The sequence below is a fragment of the Felis catus genome, chromosome A1 (assembly GCF_018350175.1).
Source record: "Felis catus isolate Fca126 chromosome A1, F.catus_Fca126_mat1.0, whole genome shotgun sequence".
NCBI lineage: Eukaryota > Metazoa > Chordata > Mammalia > Carnivora > Felidae > Felis > Felis catus.
Window position 1 is genome coordinate 55,819,216 of NC_058368.1, and position 21,269 is coordinate 55,840,484.

The 21,269-nt window shown below is 33.1% G+C and overlaps 1 long non-coding RNA gene across 1 annotated transcript in view; it reads left to right on the forward strand.

The window, feature by feature from the left end:
* The window catches only part of LOC123384602, a 502,068-nt gene that overhangs the window by 264,948 nt on the left and 215,851 nt on the right, over window positions 1–21,269 (forward strand). The gene's annotated exons all lie outside the window — the stretch shown is intronic.

Here is a 21,269-nt window from a genome sequence, read left to right on the forward strand (position 1 = left end):
GTTGATTTTGGAAGTAGAAGCATGATTCTTATGTCTACTCTTTAATATATCCTCTTTCCAGTTGACTTGGAATTAGACTAAATCCTATTCCTGCAGAGATAATAGAAATTCTTCTACCAAATTCCTAGTGGAAGTTGTTAGTATTTTTTGGACATGCAAGATGAGATTTTTCATTTCTTAAAACTAGGTATGGCAGAAAAGAAGAAATGTTAGTTGATTATTCATGTAGTGTTACAGGTGGCATCTTAAGATTATGATAGTAGCAACACCCACCCTGTAAGTGAAACAAGTCATGGTTCCATTATTTATAGCAATACCAACAAGAGATATGGACATGAGCATTGACTTGGGTGATATTTCTGAAGAAAGGTACTGATCAGAATTCTCTTTTTAAGAGCTTTTACTATAAGAAAAGATCCTTAGAATCCTTCTTAGTCAAACATAATTCCTTTGAGTTTATTTAGCTTTATACATCTATAGGGATGGGGATATGGAGGAGTAGGGAGAGATATAAACCACAAACACCTTTGTGAAAAGTTGTGTCTTGGGAAAGGGCTCAGACAATTATCATATAGGCATTATGATAAATGATTAATGACATGTGCTGCTTTTGAATACTTTCAAGTCCCTATCTTTGAACTTTGTGATTTACAGTTGGTTGTGATGAACCATAAAACAACTTTTAAAAATGTTATTTCTCTTTTTATTATCAGTGTCATTATGACAGTACCTATTTTAATATTTTAAATTGCAAATATTCAGCATTTAGTAAATGTGCATTAATAGATTTTCTGTATGTTACACTGGGAAAATAGCCAAAATTTATTTCACTCTTTCCTAGCTCTAAACAACGCACTGACACGTATGCAAGCTTCTTGTATGTCTATGTCTTCTTTGATTATTGGGAATGAGGCTTTTTTCTAAGCATTGATTTCAGCTTCTCAGATACTAAAATAAGATGCAGGGAAACAAAGCTCACATATTCATGAGTTTTTGCGCTAATGATAAGATTTTGTTTCTATACTTCAAGTTATAATCATTTGAATAGAATACATATAATATATAGTAGGAACTTACAAATAGCCTTCTAGATTACAAATATTAAATTAGATTTGAAACCTTAGGTTATTATTCTGTTACTTCTATGTGATACTAAGAAAGACTCTAGTGCATATCTAAATGGTGAGCTTTAGTTAAAACTATGTACTTACCCAGAGAACATCTGTTCTAACAAGTGCATGTATTTTAGAGAGACCATTAACATAGATGATGATTAATATGACATTGTAAATGATTTAGCAGGTGGCAAATATTAAGTTGCTTGACAGGATTTAACTCAATTGTAGAAATCAAAACTATGAATAGGATTCTTTAATGACTTTCCAGTATTGTGCTAAATGACTAATATAACAAAACATTAGCCTGTATTCAAATTAAACTCAGGTGTGGAAACATGTGAATGTTTACTACCTTTTAAAAATCTTTTTTAGATTTAGTGTTAGATCCACATATTTCTTTTTGCAAAATAAATAATCATTACAGCATTTCATAACATTCCCTCGCTTTCAAAATTATTGAACCAAATGTAATAGATGAAACATCTATTACATCTAAATATCTTCTGCTAAATTTCACATGAAGTACTCAAAAATTTGGTAGAACATCGTATCAATTTTTAGTATTTTGATTTATACCTATGGGGTGTGATTAAAGTCATAAAAATAATGTTCAGCATTTAAAATATAACAATATTGTGTTACAGTTATATATGTGTATATGTGGATATATATGTATGCATATTTGTATATATGTATAAAAAATACATGTATACACATATATTTTTGTATATTTAAAAGTATATGAATTGTATTTTATTTCTCTAAGTATATAACTATCTTCACTTTATGGTTTGACTCAGTTGTTTGTCATATTTATTTGAGTTCATCTGTGTAACACCAGTTTTATTCATTTTAACTCTATGTGTTATATCATTGTAATTATATATCTCAAAGCATGTTCATTGTACTTTTGCTGGACATGTATGCTTTTTTTAATATTTTGCTATTAAAACCAATACTGTAGTCAACATTCTTATCCATCATTTCCTTGTGCAAAACCTATGTAAATATTTCTGAGATATATGTTCAGAAATGGAATTCTTGGAATCAAAGATCTTCCTACCTTGTTGTATACTCTAAATCTAAAGTTCTTTCTTGGCTAGCAAGAAAGTGGGATGCAGGATTAAAATGCAAGAGATGGCTAATGTTGGGAAAAGACAAGAGCTCCCAATAAGGGTCCTTGCCCTGTTTTTATTAGGATCAGAAGGCTTACAAACATGGTGATGGACGTGCACAAACAGACAAGGAATCTGTGAACATTAACTCATGGATGTGAGGGAAGCGAGATCTTGAAGATATTCAGGGTTGTTAGGGGTTTGGGTTAATACAAAACAAAACCCTGGCACTGGGCAGCCAGGCAGAAGGTTGTTTACAGCAGACATGAGGCACCACCTCTGTTTATCTTAGCCAGATAAGATGAGACAGTTAGAGCAGATAACCTCAGGGTTAACAAAGCACCTTTTTCTTTTGCTAATCAGCTCCACTCTGGACAGCTTCACCTGCAGAGTAGCAGTCTACAGCTATATTTACCTGTTTACCTAATTTGGTCCTTCCCTCTTGTGAAAGTAGCTTTCTGCTATAGTACTAAATTGGGGGGTGTTTTTGCCCTGAATGCCTAATCTTGCTGACCTCATATACCTTTGTATTGTGGGCCTTTGCACCCATCTCTATTCTGGGGCCTTTGCCCCTCCCTACGTTATTCTGGGAGTCTTATCTTGTTTACCCAAGCTTGGGTGAGAGTACCCTATGGCTCTGTAATTCTTTATGCATTGTTAAACCATTGGTGTAAGCCCAGGGAATTTCTAAGCTTATTCCCCACACTGCCTGTTACCAAATTACCCTCCTAATTGGGTGTATCAATTAATAGCCCAGTTAGCAGTACAGAATTTTTCTTTCTGCCTTGTTCTTCCTTTATTAAATTATACTGTCCTTGTGAATTTGAAAGTGTATCTCATTGCAGTTTTAATTTTTACTCTTTAATGCACAGTGAGGTAAAGTATGTTTTTAGTAATTTTCTGGTAATTTTTTCTTCTCTGTAAATTACTTGTTCACACATCTTTTGCTCTTTGTCATATTGAGGTTTAGATTGATTTTGTATGGATTTGTAAAAGTCTTGTTTCTATTTTGTATACTATCTTTTTTCAGTTTTATATACCAACTATCTTTCCTTAAATGTTGGCTTATATTGCCTGTTTTAAAATGTCCTTTTTCATGATTCATTATTCCTTTATGTATGATTTCTACATTTCATCTTGTATTAGTACATTCCTCTATCCTGGAGGTCTACAGAAAGCCCCTTTATTAGAAATATGGTTTTAATGCATTTTACAAGTCAGTTTTAGGGTTTGTGATACCTTTCAGAGCTGCTAAAAGCCCACAATATTTTGGTAACAAAAAAGTCTTAAAATCTAAGATACAAAAATTTTTATTATAAATCACTCTTGACTGTAAAGTGTTAAGTCTGTTATTTTAGAGAAAATCCAGTTTTATAATTTGATAATATTATATGTATTTTTCATCTATATGTACAATTCATACTATAGAAGAAATATATACCAATTAAGCATATTTTTCTTACCAAAGCATAAGGATTTGGATGAAACATTGCATTTTATTAGCAAACTCTTTGAAATAGAGGATTTATTTGAAATAGAGGATTTATCTCACACTCTGATAAAGTATTGTAAGTTTCAGGTCAGCATTAGTCCCAAGGCTTAAAACATTTACCAGTTTATTAAATTGTATTTTGAATATTTTTTTTGTTTCTAGATTAAATAGAGACCATGTAAAAACAAAATTTTTCATTTTTTCAATGTTTATTTTGAGAGAGAGAAGGAGAGAGAGAGCCCACAAGCATGAGCAGAGCAAGGGCAGAGAGAAGGAGAGATTGAGAATCCCAAACAGAGTCCATTGTGGGACTCCATCTCAGGAACCCTGAGATTATGACCTGAACCAAAATCAAGAACCAGACACCTAACCGACTGAGCCACCCAGGTTGCCCAATAATTTTGTTACTATTTGTGTTATTTGGAAATTATTGAAATAAGTTGAATGTTCACTGAAAATAATTATATCTACTTAAATAAGAAAATGAAGACATAATCATAAGTGGAGTACAAAACCTACACTCTTCAATACATTACTCTTAATGCATATAATTTCTGAAGCAATATGTATATGCATTTTTATAGAATTCTAAAAGAGAAAATAAAACTAAAAATTTTAGAATTCTCAATAAAATTTTCACTGAAGTAAGCATAGAAATACATCTGTCTATAAATTCGATTTGTACACTTTTTAAATATGTGTGCCTAATATACATGAGTGATTGCAAAACCTAAAAATGGTATTTATATGTAGATGTGTGAATTTTCATTAAGTTATTTAAAGTCTAAGAGCTTTAGAAAAGATTGCAAACTGAGAGGCTATCTTAGTAACTTAATGGAAAAGTAATCTTGTACTGGTGGTTCAATATTTTTTTCCCTGCTTTAGGACTTAGTCCTGAGAATAATCAATATGCAAAATCAGTGGAGGAACTCCCAGTGTTTAAAACCTGAATAAAAGAACAGACAGAAGACTTTATATTTACTAAATATATCTTTGTAAATGATTATTTACTTAAAAGTATCCATAGTCAATTCAATTTCAGTGTAGAATATAAAATACAAAAATATTGACTAATCTTAATCTGTGTTATTAACAGTGTATAAGTGTATTCATATATAACTTTTTGTTTTGTTTATTTATTACTCATAAATCATTCATGCACGTATTTTCAAAATAATAAACATTTATTAATCCACTATCCACTATAAGAATTAGAACACTGCCAGTATTTATAGGTACCTATAAATACTCCTCTCCCAAGCTGCCAAGTGCACCTCCCCTCCCACCATGGTAAGCGCTATCTTGTTTAAATGTTTATCATTCCTCTTGGTTGTTTCTCTAACAACCATCAGACATTTATGCATACTTATGCAATATTTAGGTTATATATATTTTTAGAGATATGGAATATGAAACAGTATATAATCTAGTTAGAATTGTTTTATTCAACCAGCATTTTGTTCTTAAAGTCCAACTGTGCTATTGCATATTACTACAGTGTTTTATTTTTCCTGCCATACACTATTTCATTCCTTGACTATACTATAGTTTATTCATTTTCTAAAAGTGGATGTTGTATGGCTTTTAAGGTTTTCCTATTATGAGAAGTGATGCTGTTAAATATCTCCCAATATCTCCTTTTTTTATGAAGTAAATTTTTCTGATACTAGTTTCAATATTTTTAAATTAAAAATTTTCTTAAGATAATTATGGATTCACATATTATTGTAAGAATAATTCAGAAATATTGTGTTTTTCTTCACTTTTTTACTGTTGTTTACATTGATCAGTATTTCTTTACTTTTAGGTTTATATCAATGTCAATATGGATTAAGAAATATAACATCACTAGCTACTTTAAGCAAAGAACTATTATTCTAAGTGTAAAACAAATTAGAATAGCTGCAAGAGTGCAGAGGACAATTCTAGGTTAGCCAGACATTTCTTAAATTGGATACAAAAGCACTTTTCCAAAAAGGAAACCTTTAATGAATTAGATTTCATTAAAATTAAGATCTCTTCCAACAAATATTTAGGACAGTTAAGAAGGTTGAAATACTGAGAAAAATTTTGTGATACATACACCTGAAATAGTTCTATATAAAACCCATAAATGTTATCAATTAATTATACAAAGATATGCATAAAATTAAAAAAAATGTTCAACATACTTGGACATGTCACTAGAAGTATTCAGATCATTAACAAAACACAAAAACATGTCCAATTACAAGTAATCAATTCAAATTTATATCTAACCTATAATGAGATACCATTAGTGCTCACCAGAATGGCTAAATGCAGTTTTTTCAGTTACCAAGGGTTTTCAAGAGTTTGTAATTCGTAATTACATATTCTTTTAATGGAATATGACTGGAGATGTCCTTCTGAAAGTGTCAACTAAAGATCAGCATAATATGTATTAGCAAGAACTCCTTCCTGGTCATATATTTAATAGAAATGTGTATATATGTGCCATGTTAGACATGCACAAAAAGTAATAGGGTCATTTTACATAATAGTTACTACAACCCAAATACATATCAGTGTAAACATATATAAAATGGATATACTCATACAATGATCTATGTAGCAATAAAAATTATTTAAAATTAGGGGCGCCTGGGTGGCGCAGTCGGTTAAGCGTCCGACTTCAGCCAGGTCACGATCTCGCGCTCCGTGAGTTGGAGCCCCGCGTCGGGCTCTGGGCTGATGGCTCAGAGCCTGGAGCCTGTTTCCGATTCTGTGTCTCCCTCTCTCTCTGCCCCTCCCCCGTTCATGCTCTGTCTCTCTCTGTCCCAAAAATAAATAAATGTTGAAAAAAAAATTAAAAAAAAATTAAAAATTAAAATAAAACATGTTATAGTTATGCAAAAAAGTGGGATGAATCTAACAAATAATAATGAAAGACTTTAGGGAGGCACCTGGGTGGCTTAGTTGGTTAAACATCAGACTTTGCATCATGATTTTGGGGTTCACGAGTTCGAGCCCCGTGTTGGGCTCTGTGGTGACAGCTCAGATTCTGTGTTTCAGATTCTGTGAGCCTGCTTCAGATTCTGTGTTTCCCTCTCTCTCTCTGCCCCTCCCCCACTCATATTCTATCTTTCTGTCTCAAAACTAAATAAAAACATTAAAAAATTAATGAAAGACATTAGGCAAACACAAAAGTACTTGTGCAGTGATGCCATTTATTCAAAGTTCAAAAGGAAGCAAAATGAAATGACTATTAGTAATCAGGATAATGGTTGCCTTTATGGAGGAGAGAAGGGTAGTGATTAGAAGAGAGCAGGAGGTGTCTTCTTAGTTGCTCTTACTTTTTCTATTTCTTGACCTTTGACAGTTGTAGTTACAAATATATGATTGTGTTGTGGTAATCTATTGAACTGTATACAGTTGTGAATTGTGCACATTTCTCTTTATATGCCATACTTCAAAAGCATTAAATATTGTTATAAGAAATTTACAAGTTGTCATCATTTACACGTGGAAGGCTTTATAACCTATAATTTTCAACATTAAAGGAAATGACAATTTTCTTTTATGATGAAGCTGCAGCTTATAATAACACAAACAATAAATAAGTTATGTTTATTACTATATTGTTTATATTGTCTACTGGTTTATTTTTACAAATTAGTTGCATATCTTATAGTCATCCTTATTTCATTTGTCTAATTATTGATAATATTAAGAATGTTTTCGTTCATTAACTTCACAATTTCATTATCTAATATTCTGGATATTTAGAGAATTATATAAACAACATGATCTTGTATTTATGTCTATGTATTTATCTGTATCTACAATGTGAAGTTCACAAATATTGCCTCATTTTTATTTTAATGTGTGAATATTAATGATTTTGCTATATTTAAAACTAGCTTGACTACCAGAAATGTTCTTTTACTGGTAAAAAATATTTTCTCTCGAAAGTGTTCACCTCAGAGTTGTAGACAAGTATAATAGAGTTGTAGACAAGACATAATAAATATGAATGGAAAGTACCAGGAGGTTCTAGTGTATATTAATAAACATTTTTAGAACATAAGCAAGTTTCACTAACAAATTGTAATAACATATGTAATACATCATATAATAGTGGCAAAATCAAAATATTACAAATTCAACTGTGGACTAATAAAATGTAAGGTTAACACAAAGCTCTCACTACTGTTTTCCTTAGCATATAAGCCAGCACAACCAAATTGATAAGGAGCCTCAACTCTGTTTGTCTCTCTGGAGCTGAGCTGGTTGTAGACCAACACAAGTTGATCACTAGGTGATTCCAGTTGTTTGGGAAGATATCCACAAACAAATGTTACTAATCCTACCAGCTGGGGGTGGACATCAGGCAAAGCAGAGAGACAGATGAATCCCTTGTTGAAAAGAGTACAATGAAAGTTTTGCCAGCTAAGTGATTTGCTTCCTGCTCACAGATCTCAAATTCAGGCTTTGGTTGATCTTGATTTGTTCTTTCTCAGAATCATTTAATTGGCAATGAGATGGGATATTCTTAAGAGGAAGATCATGATAAACTGATCCCCACCTTGGCAGAAATGTGGCTTTGAATATTAATTATTTCTGCTGCTGGATGTGCAGGAATACTTAAGAATAAGTGGAGAAATACAGGCTCTGTGAGAAATGCTTAACTTTTAATGAAGAGAAAGATGAAAGAATTTCTTGGATATCATCCCTCAGTAACCTGTAAAAAACTCACTAAAATGTTAGATAAAAAGAAATATTGGGGGGAAGAAATGTCATAAAATCAGAAGTTTTGAAAAAAAATAGAATCAGAAAAAAAGGGCCAAAGTAAATAGTATGAACATTACAAGAACTATAAACAGTTATAAGGTGGTGTTAATTATGGTATTAACTATTAAGCAGCACTGGGCCAATCACCATCTACATAATGCAGCAGATGATTGGTTTCTAGGAGCTTATGCCTCTTGTATTTTAGATAAAAAAATAGAAGTAGAAGAAAATGAAAAAAACAAAGTTAAAGTTCCAGGTTACAGATCAGGCAAATGTATAAGATCTGGGAAAATTGTGCCAAGGCCAGCACCTAATATGAATTGCATGGCAGCTGGACCTTGGGAAAAAATATAAGAGGCTATCAACTAGTAACAAAATTAGATATGGTTGAATGGGAACATAAGCCTTAATCTAAGCCAGTATTCCAAAGATCATGAAAAATATAAAAATCTCTAATAGATTATTATCAGATTGAATACATGAAAGAAAAATTATTACCAATTAACGTTTATTTCAGGAATGTAACATTGGTTTCATATTCAAAAATTAATAAAATTTGGTCTAGCTGGACCTTGACCTGGATGATGAGGATACTCACACAACAGACAAATATCTATTAAGCAGAGTAATGGCCATAGGTATAAATGAATTTGATTTATAAGGGATATAAAATTTGTTTATGATTAATTTTATTTGACAAATGTATTGATTATGTAGACTGACAAATGCTGCCTAGACTAGTTTAGTTCTGAAAATAAGTAACTCAAATGTACTATATCAATTTACAAACTCCATTGTGAAAAAAATATATACAGTGTTAATCATTCCTGGTAGTTTTGTGGTGGGGTTAAGGTAACCTTACCATGTGATATACGCATATTCATTAACTGTGTGAAGTCAGACTTGTTAGTTTTATTATTATTGGAATAATATAATGATATTTGTTCACATATTCACATTGACACCAACCATCAATTATCTGACTTACAATGTAACCAATTGCATGTATTTGTGGAAATACATATACATAAACAGCATTCAGACGTTACCAACCTTCAGGAACTTTATTTTTCAGTTACATAATAAAGTATAGAAATGAGTTATCAGTAATGCAGATCAGGTCCCAAAAGTAATTACTTTTGGTTTTCTCCACTAGTTATACCTCATAAAACACTTTCATATACAGATAAAAAAGAAACAGAAACTACTCTTCAGATCATAGTCTTCTTTAGAGAAGCAGATCTTGCTGCTGACACTGCATCCTCAAAAAATAATGAAGGACTTTCATGGCATTTCTATTTAATTTTCTGAATGTATATGTGTATAGCTAGAAAGGGAGTCAAGCCAATAATTAAGAGTTCTAGGAACCTGAAAGATAAATCAAAAAGGAGGGGGCGCCTAGGTAGCTCAGTCAGTTAAGCATCACACTTTGTGCGTGCGTGTGTGTGTGTGTTACTTTTTTTTAATTTTATTTTTTATTTTTTATTTTTAAAAATTTACATCCAAATTAGCATATAGTGCAACAATGATTTCAGGAGTAGATTCCTTAATGCCCCTTATCCATTTAGCCCATCCCCCCTCCCACAACCCCTTCAGTAACCCTCAGTTTGTTCTCCATATTTATGAGTCTCTTCTGTTTTGTCCCCCTCCCTGTTTTTATATGATTTTTGTTTCCCTTCCCTTATGTTCATCTGTTTTGTCTCTTAAAGTCCTCATATGAGTGAAGTCATATGATTTTTGTCTTTTTCTGAGTAATTTCACTTAGCATAATACCCTCCAGTTCCATCCATGTAGTTGCAAATGGCAAGATTTCATTCTCTTTGATAAGCGTCCAACTCCTGATTTCATCTCAGGTCATGAGTTCATGGGTTGTGGGGTTGAGCCCCAAGTCAGGCTCTGCACTGGGTTTGGAACCTGCTTAAGACTCTCTATCCCTCTCTCTCTGCCCTTCTATCACTCGTGCTCTCTTTCTCAAAATAAATAAACATTTTAAAAAAAGGGAGCTTTTTATTTTTTATTTTTATTATTTTATATTTTTAATGTTTATTTATTTTCAAGAGAGAGAGAGAGAGACAGAAATCAGGGGAGGGCAGAGAAAGAGGGAGACACAGAATCTGAAGCAGGCTCCAAGCTCTGAGCTGTCAGCATAGGGCCCGTGACACAGGGCTCGAACTCACAAACTGTGAGATATGACCTGAACTGAAGTTGGATGCTTAACCAACTGAGCCACCCAGGCGCCCTTTATTTTTCATTTTTATTTTTTTTTAATTTAAGTTTGTTTATTTTGAGAGAGAGCGAGAGAAAGAGAGAGAGCAGGGGAGGGGCAGAGAGTGACAGAGAATCCCAAGCAGGCTTCACACTGTTAGCATAGAGCCTGATGTGGGGCTTGATCCCACGAATTATGAGCTATGCATGACCTGAGATGAAATCATGAGTTGAATGCTTAACTGACTGAGCCACCCGTGCACCCCAAGGAGAAACTTTTAAAAATGACACTAAGACAACTCCGTGTTTTAGCTTTATTTCCATGTTTTCCAAAGTTTGGTCAGCAAGACAACATTAGAAATTTATATTCTGCACACCTTCCTGTCCAGATTCATTTGCAAACCATGGGGGCATTTGGGAGTAATAATTTCTGCATCTTTAATAAGCCTCCAAGTGATAGTTTTCACAATATAGTTTGAAAGCTACCTTTCTTTTTGATAATAGAAAACTTCTGTTTCTGAGAGGAATTTTTAATGGTCAACAGCTGAAATGGACATCAAAGCATTTATCCCATTGGAAAGTATCGTTTTCAGCTTAATGTTTTTAAAATTTTTTAATTTTATTTTTTTTTAATTTTTAATGTTATTTTTTGAGAGAGACAGTGTGTGAGTGGGGGAGGGGCAGGAAGAGGAGGGGAGACAGACTCTGAAGCAGGCTCCAGGCTCCCAGCTGTCAGCATAAAGAGCCTGATGTGGGTTCGAATCCGTGAGATCATGACCTGAGCTGAAGTCGGAAGCTTAATAGACTGAGCCACCCAGGCGCCCCTCAACATTTTTTTAAATGTTTATTTGAGAGAAAGAGGAGAGAGTGTGAGTAGGGGAGGGGCAGAGGGAGAGAGAGAAAGAGAGGGAGAGAGAGAGAGAGTGCGAAAATCCCAAGTGGGCTACACACTGTTAGCACAGAGCCTGATGCGGGGCTCTGTCTCACAAATGTGAGATCATGAAATAAGCTGAAATCAAGAGTCTGCCACTCAACTGACTGAGCCACCTAGACGCCCCTCAGCTCATTATTAAAGTTTGAGTAGAGATCATTATATGTGATGATTTAATGTCAAACTTTTCTCAGAAGGAAGAGTCACTGGCATTTGAATTTTTTGAGAAACAAAATATGTGGAATTCATAGGTTTATATGTAATACTCTTATTGTTTTATTGTATTGGCAATGGGCCAGAAAATAAAATATAATGACTTAGGTGACACAAAAATATCTCTGTTATGATCAAACTTTCTAGGATGTGGTTTCAGGTGGAGTTGTCAAAAATTCTCATGTTTATGCATTTTGGAACTCCAGATGCAGATGGAAACGGTGAAAATATTGTTTAAAAAAGTTCATAAAGGGTATTCCAGTTAATAACACTGCATAGTAGTTCACATAATAATCAATAACTTGTAACCACAAATCTCATTTTATTATTTCTCATGATTTTGCATATGAGGATTTGAGCAAGGATTCATCTAGATTTCTGGCCCATGAATGCTCATGAATTCAGATGGTATTTGGAGCTGAAATGGCAGAGGTTTGGGTGAAATAGATACATGCAGGCTGGGCATTTCTCATTCTGTGTTGTCTTAGTTCTTCTCCATGGATTCTGTCCTCTCTTCTGTTTTGAATTTTTTTAGTGTAATTTATTTTTGAGAGAGACAGAGAGAATTTGAGCGTGAACATGAGCAGGGGAAGGGCAGAGAGAAAAGGAGACAGAGGATCCGAAGCAGTCTCTGAGTTCTCAGCACAGAGCCTGATGCAGGGGCTCAAACTCACAAACTACGAAGTCATGACCTGAATTGAAGTGCGATGCTTAACCAGCCAAGCCACCCAGGTGCCCTTGTTTTGTATTTTCTTACAGCATAACCACTTTTCATGAGTGAGATTACTTACACCAAATGTCCGCAAATTACAGCACAAAGAGGATTGCCTGATAAAATGATAATACAGGATACAGTTAAATTTGAATTTCAGATAAACATGAATAGCTTTTTTTTTGTATAAATATGTCCTGGACATTATTTGGGACCAAATTACACTTTAAAGAAAAAAGTATTTATTATTTATCTGAAATTCAAAGTGCACTAGACACGCTATATTTTTATTTACTACTTCTGGTAACCATTGACCAAATCTGGATGGTCTTCTGTTTTTATAAATAAAGTTTATGTGGGACACAGCCAAACCAAATCATTTCAGTATTGTCTGTGGAAGCTTTCATGCTGTAAGGGCAGAGTTGAATAGTTGCAGCAGAGACCACATCCATGGCAAAGTCTAAAATATTTACTATCTGACCTTTTATAGAACAAGGTTTGCCAGTCTCAGCCTTGTAAAGCAGTTTTCCAGTAAGAAAGGTCAAAGCTATATCTGCTTTCATAACTAAACTTGGGAGGTCTCACAGCTCACTTCTGGCATAGTCATAGCTGCCAAGACTAAGGTGAGAGGAATTAAACTCAGTTTGCAAAAGGGAAAGGGAAGTGTCCAGAAAGACCTGACAGTAGATATTTTTGCAGCCATCTTGGAAAATACAAACTTCTACTTACTGGATTGTGACTTGTTTTCTTAAGACAGCACTCTGAAAACAAATGGGAACATTTCACAAACAAGAAAAGTAATTCTTTTTTTTTTAAGATTTTATTTTTAAGAAATATTTACTCACCAATGTGGAGTTCTAACTCACAATCCTGAGATCACAAGTCACGTGCTTTACCAACTGAGCCAGACAGGCACCCCAAGAAAAGTGATTTCTATTTGAAAGTTTTCCACCATAAAAATTTGAAGATGTGTAGATTAGAAATGTTTCTTATATAATTCATAGATAATAAAAAATATATAGTATTGCTTTTTAAATAAAGCCTTATCTTAAATTCACTTCCCAGGCAATTTTGTTTTAAAAGTAGAGAAGAGAGAGATGCATCCACAGACTTAGTGAAAATGTCAAGTTTTCACTAATGTAGGTCCTGACAATTCAAGTTTGCCTATTTAAGGAACACTAGTCACATCTTAATGTACTAAAAAATTTAGCTTGGGTTAATTCAGAATAATGTTTCTTTTTTTATATTTCTCTAAAGTAATATGTATAAATTTAAACCCTCTTCAGTCAAATTTAGGTCTTAATAAACCAACAATATGTTGAATGGCAGAAAATGCTAAAGTAACTGTAAGATAATTTAGTTGATTTATAAAACCAGTGAAGATGTTAAGTCATAACATTTTAAATCACATAACAATATTGTTTCCATATGCATGTTTAACGCTTTGACTAATTCAGATGCTTCTTCATTGTTTTTCATCTTCATATAAACTGAACAGTGTGTATCTAAGATAAATATTCATATTAAGGATATGAAATGATCTCACTTTAATATTGTTTAATAAAAACATGCACATAAAACAGATTAAACATTTAAATAATACAGAACTTGATGCATTGCTACATCATGATTAATAGTAAAAATTTTAAATAATTCATGCCCAGTTTTAAATATGCACCCTATGTGCTGAACATGAATATAGTAAGAATATAACTTGGGGCATTATGATTTATAACTGGTAGCTGATATTGATTAACAATAGAAAAAAGAAAATGCTAAGATACAGATGTATGTGATTATCATTTTGATTCCTCAAGGCAACTTAACTGTATGGAAAATGATTGATTATCTTCAAATAATACATAATCATCTACATTGTGTGCTTCTATTATGTCACTTGATTCATATATCTCTATATTTAAGTACAAAAGTAAAGATTCTAGTGTCAGTATCAATTACTCAACAAGTGCATATTAGCAATATATCCTTCAGAAATATCATTAAACTCTAACACAGATTAATATTCTAGATACCTATAATTTTAAATTATAATTTTCTTAACTCTGTAAAATACAGAATTTGTAGTCAAGATTTTCATTTTTTTATCTCTTTTTGGCCATTTACAGATTATGCTCCATACACATTCATAAGACAGTATTACTGCTCTTATACTATGTGACAATAATAGCAAATTACCATTATTCTGTATAGGTAATATGCTAAACAATTTATATGCCGTTAGAATATCTGTATAATATGGATTTTATTACAAAGTCTTTACTGCAGAAAGAGAAACGAAGTCTTATCCAACTTGTACATTTAGCAAGCTATGAGGCTAGTACTTGAATTTGTTCAATTTGGTTCCAAATCTTTGGCTCTTCCTTGCTATTAAGAATTATCAAATACTGAATTAGTATTAAGAAAACAAACAAGAAGAACTAAGTCTTTGAACTCGCAAACTTCTTTCATTGTCTAGGTAACATTAGAGATAACATTAGTGAATAAATATGATAAATTGAATAATGAACAAAACCTTATGAGATTGCAAAGAGAAAAGGAATCACCTATATGACATTTGAACTAAGTTTTTTTTTTTAATACTAATAACTTTTTCTCATTTATTTGGTTTGTAACTTATCTGCTTCCCTGAGTTATTTCTCTTTTTATTCTTTTTTTTAAATATGAAATTTATTGTCAAATTGGTTTCCATACAACACCCAGTGCTAATCCCAAAAGGTGCCCTCCTCAATACCCATCACCCACCCTCCCTTCCCGCCCACCCCCCCCCCATCTGCCCTCAGTTTTTTCTCAGTTTTTAAGAGTCTCTTATGCTTTGGCTCTCTCCCTCTCTAACCTCTTTTTTTTTCTTCCCCTCCCCCATGGAATTCTGTTAAGTTTCTCAGGATCCACATAAGAGTGAAACCATATGGTATCTGTCTTTCTCTGTATGACTCAACGGCCTTTTGTAGCAACATGGATGGAACTAAGTTTTAATAATTAGTATCCTTTCAACAAGTAGAAATGTTTTCATAGAAGACATAACATGTACAAAGTCATAGAAGCATGACATATTTTATTGACCCCACACCTTTGCCTCTTTGCATCATTATTAGAGTATACCGACTAACATTCTGAGGTCATTTTTGTGATAGCATATGTAAAGCAATATTTAATTGTGTATTCCTCTTTTATTTTCAACTATTAAATTATTAAATACTAGATACCAGGTTCTACATCTTCGTTATCATTTAACCTCTAACTTACAATTTAGTGCTTAGCTATAGCAGTGGTGCTCAAGAAATGCTTGTTTAATAAGTGAAAGAATTAACAATGGTGACTGACACATTTAAGATGCCTAGTTGGTATAATTACTATATTAAAATTTTACATTTAATTATTAAGGTAAGAGATCTGAGAGGGAGAGAGAAACATTTATGGAATCAGGATTCAATTATTTTAGTTAGATAAAAAGTATCTGGTTAACACAGTGTATTATAAAGTACTCTTCTAAATTTTACAAGAAGGGAATGAAGATAGAATGAGCAACTGACTGCACTCAAACCATATGTAGTTTATAGTTTCTTAACTCTTGTTTGTCCATAAATCCACTTTTCAAACTAATTAAAGGTTGTAGATCCATTCTTAGAGTAATGTTTGAATTGTATACAATACATAGGATTACAAAGGAAGCAAATTATTTTGTAATATGGTGATACATTTGTCAAGTAAGCTGGTTATGTTTTATTATGAATTTGTCTTTGTTAATTTATTAAATAACAAGTTCTTATAGCTGGCCTAATAATTATACTTTCAAAATACCAATTAGTATAAATGATATTTTGACATATCTACAAATTGTGCCCTTCATGATGGAAAGACAAAGCACAAAACAAAACAAACAAAAACCACACGAAAAGCAAACAAAAGAAAAAAAGAAACAACAACAACAACTCTTGTTTATTTCATCTAGGAAATTCAGTTTTACCAGAAATCCATGAACTTATTGGTACTATTTGTCAACTAGTGGTCATAATTAAATTACATGGGACAAATGTGTTACAGAAAGTTGCAAAAATGACTCTAATTCTTCATCAGCCCCCCCTTGCCATATGGCTTTGAAGTCTCTACCTACTCTAATCATTGCCGTGAGCTTGTGACTTGCTTTGGTCAAAGGGTTTTTAGCAGATGTGATACAAATAAAGGCTTATGAAAGCACAGGTACAATTGAATTTGCTCCTTTTTTGCACTTCTGCTGTTGTCATAAATACATGCCTAGGTTAGTCCCACTAGCAGTGTAGATATGTGGGCTACCGATTATTTACTTCAGTAGGCCCAACTGAGGCCATCGTAAATCAGCAGACAGCTGGCCGAATCCCTATGTGTAAACTGACCCAGCCAAGGTCAGCAAAGCTGCCTCACAGACTTCTAGATGATCCCAAAAATATGAGTTATAAGCACTAATGCCATATGCTATCATCATTCTGGCAAGAAGACACTAATCCCATTCTGCACACTTCATTTGCTGTTGTCTCAAAATGACAGATAGGATAAAATAGAATACCTTGATTGATTTGGAATATGTATATATATTATATGTGTGTGTATATGAAAACTTTTATACCTCTTAATGTTCATGAAATCTTATTGTGCACATAGTGATTAACAACTAATGAAGTCAATCCTGCACATAGTAAGGATTCAAATATATATATATTTCCTAATAAATTACAGAGTCATTTTCACTTAGGAACATATTTTAGAGTGCATATGAATTTAATGATGAACAAGGAACATCTCTATTAAACTTGATTAATCCCTTCTTTTGGAAAGAACTGGTATTACATTGTACACTGTGAAACAGCATATAGCAAAAAAAAAAAAAAAAATAGCAGAAAGCCACTCATTTTCAAGGAGTTCAATATTAACAAAAGGTGTAAATAACATGTAAAAACCACATGAATCTAACATATTTACTCACTTATTATCCTACTCACTGAGAAATAATTTCCCGTAATGTCCACAATTTATAATTATGCCTAACTTATAAATTACTTAAATGCACTGCAAATGTCCTGCTTGATTTTTAATTGACATCAAAAGCAGATTTCTACCTGTTGTAGTCTAACATTTTAATTTTATTTTAAAAAGAAAGCCATTTAGCAGTAGCAAATAAAATACGCTGCATGCTAAGTGAAGAGTATCTGCTCTATATTTTTCAAAGAAATTGTTTTTCATCATCAAATCTGGGTATTATGCAAAAAGGAAACATGATTAAAATAGAATTGTACCCAGTGGCCCAAAGAGAAGAAGCCAGTCTGTCAGAAATACAAATACAAATTCAAAAGAACAAATTGAAGTTAAGAAAGGATAAAAAAAAAGTTGGCATTATATAAAGCAATCCCATGAGCGTATCAAATAGTTGGAATGCTAAGTTATTTCATCTACAAAAGAACTTTGAGAAAAAAAAAACAGTAACAAAATTTTGTCCTAGTCAAAGAGACCGAAGGAAATGGTTTAAATATTATTCAGCAGAGTAAATTACTAAAATTGTGCATTTTTTTCATTCTTTTGAACTGTTATTACTGTATTGATGCCTTGAGTCATATACCTTTATTTTGAAGACAAGAACGAAACTACAGTTGACCCTTGAGCATCACAAGTTTGAACTGTGCAGATCCACTTAAACAGATTTTTTTTACAGTACAATACTGTAATGTGTTTTCACTTCTTTAGGTTTTTCTTATTAATATTTTTAGTTTATTGTATTGTAAGAATATATTACATAATACATGTAAAATATAAAATACATGTTAATCAATTTTATGTTTTTGGTAAGCCTTCCAGTTAACTGTAGACTATTAGTAGTAAAGATCTGGAGAGTAAAAAGTTACTGGATTTTTTTTTTAACGTTTATTTATTTTTGAGACAGAGAGAGACAGAGCGTGAACAGGGGAGGGGCAGAGAGAGAGGGAGACACAGAATCTGAAACAGGCTCCAGGCTCTGAGCTGTCAGCACAGAGCCCAACGCGGGGCTCGAACTCACAGACCGTGAGATCATGACCTGAGCTGAAGTCGGAGGCTTAACTGACTGAGCCACCCAGGCACCCTGGAGAGTAAAAAGTTATACGAGAATGTTTGTTTGAAAAGTCAGTGCCCCTAACCCCTGCATGTTCAAGAGTCACCTGTACAATGAGCCATTTGAATAAATTAGTAACTAAATTCACTCATTCATTAATTTCATAAATATTTCTTGAACACCTACTGTTTTCCAGGCCCTGTTCAAGTTTCTGGGGACAGAACAATCAATAAAATTGGTGATATATCTCCTCTCATGATACTCACCATTTAATGGGGACAGACACAAAATAGTTTATAAGCAAAATGAGAAATAAATCTTTTGTCAGTTAAGTATAAATACCCTGAAAAAAAAAAGACAAGGCTGAAAGTACAGAATGTAAAAGTTTATTTTATAAGGGATTATTACCTTATTAGTAATAATCACTCTGATGAAGTAAAATTTGAGTAGAGAATGAAGGATACAAAAATGGAAGTCATGTCCGTATTTGGGTGTTATAGGTTGAATTTTGTCCCCAAAACTTAGGCTGAAGTTCTGACCCTCTGAATGTGATCTTATTTGGAAATAATCTTTGTAGACATGATCAAATGAATGTGAAGTCATTAGGATAAGCCCTGAGCCAATCTGGCCAGTGTCCTTAGAAGAACAAGACTGTGGTACAAAGGCAAGAATGCCACATGACCATAGAGGCAGAGATTGAAGTGATGCAGCTGCACACCAAGGAACCGCAACAATTGCTCACAAACCACTAGAATCGTAGAAAAGACAACGAAGTATGCTCCCCGAGAGTTTCAGAGAGCCGGGACCTGCTGATACTGTGATTTTGGACTTTTAGACTCTAGCTTGTGAGACAATAAATTGCTGTTGTGTTAAGTCACCCAGTTTGTGGTACTTTGTTATGGCAACGCTGGGAAGGAAACCAATACAGTAGAAGATAATTACAAAATAAGGAAACATCAAGGGCAAGGGGCAAGTCATAAACATTCCAGCAGAAAGAAGAGTACAGGTCAGGTGGCAAAGGATACAGAGAGGGCTGATGAATTGAGAGCACTAATTCAATCAGTTTCTCTAATAACCGAAAGGTTACTTTGTAATTAAAAAATGATCAATATTAGGGAAAAAATAACACTGTACTAAAAAAAAAGCCATAAGCTGGTCTCTAAATTTCAGTGTTTCAATTATTAAATGTGATAAAATGGAGGACTAGAAAATTTAAGAAAAAAAACTGTATAAAAGGAAAAATATTAAATCTGCAAATTAAAAGACATTATAAAATATTTTTCATTTGAGGTGCCTGGGTGGCTCAAGTTGGTTAAGGATCCGACTTCAGCTTAGGTCATAATTTCACAGTTCTGGAGTTCGATCCCTGCATTGGGCTCTGTGCTGATAGCTCAGAGCCTGGAACCTGTTTTGGATTCCCTGTCTCCCTCTCTCTCTGCCCCTCCCCTGTTTGTGCTCTGTCTCTCTCTCAAAAATAAACGTAAAAAAATTATAAATAAAATATTTTGCAATAAAATTAAATAAAAAATTAAAATATTATATATGACAAAATGAATACATTTTACTAAAAGAAATTATAAAGTTAAAAGAACATATACTGTCCACTTGAGGTAGAGAAAACTGATACCCAGTTTTCCTTTGTTTCCTAGGCATATGACAAGTGTGAATTGGTCCAAAGTTTAAGCAAGTGACCCAAACAAGGCAAAACAAAACCAATCATTAATATATATTTTTTTAATCTAAACCATGGTATGAAATTCATCCCCTCTTTGTTAGAAAAGCTCTGGGAAAAAAAAAAATTAAACACATTCTGACCTTAATTCATTCCTTAAGTTCATTTCCTGCTTTATTTTTCTTATTAGCTTGTGTCACTTATTTGTTTTGTGTATTATCTACTCACTGAATGGAGGAGGGAGGGGTTTTATCCATCTTGTTCATTGTTGTATTCCCCAGTGCTGGAAGAAATTCTCTACTAGTGCTAGTAAGAGACTCTTAGCAAGTATGTTTTAAAAGAATTCATGTTACGGGGTGCCTGGGTGACTCAGTCAGGTGAGTTTCCTACTCTTGGTTCTGGCTCAGGTCATGATCTCATGGTTTTGAAAGTTTGAGCCCTGCATCTGGCACAGCGTGGAGACTGCTTAGGATTTTTTTTTTTCTCTCTCTCTCTCTACTCCTCCCCCACTCATGCTGTCTCTTTCAAAATACATAAATACACTTAAAAAAACCCTCATAACCTGCATTGTGTGTGTGCATGTATTAACATGTACATAAGGGAATGTATCTAGTTAGATGTTAAGAGTGCACAGAAAAAAGTAATAATAATTTCCCCAGATATTATTTGTCTCTAGATATTGTTACCTATAGAAATTATACTCATTCCCTTCTTTTAGGGAGAGAAATGAATCTACAAGATATTGCAATAAAATTGCATTTATAACGAACACTTACTACCTTAACACAAAACTTTTCAGTCATAATATTTTGGAAGTTTCTGTAGAATTAGATTAGATGAAACTTTCCAAAATCTTTATGTGCACAGAGTAGGAAATATTATTGCATATTCCATTGGGAATGGTGACACTGATGGGTTAATAGGAATCATAAGGGCATATTAATTTTGAAAATTTATAGGCTGTGAATATTTAATATCTACCT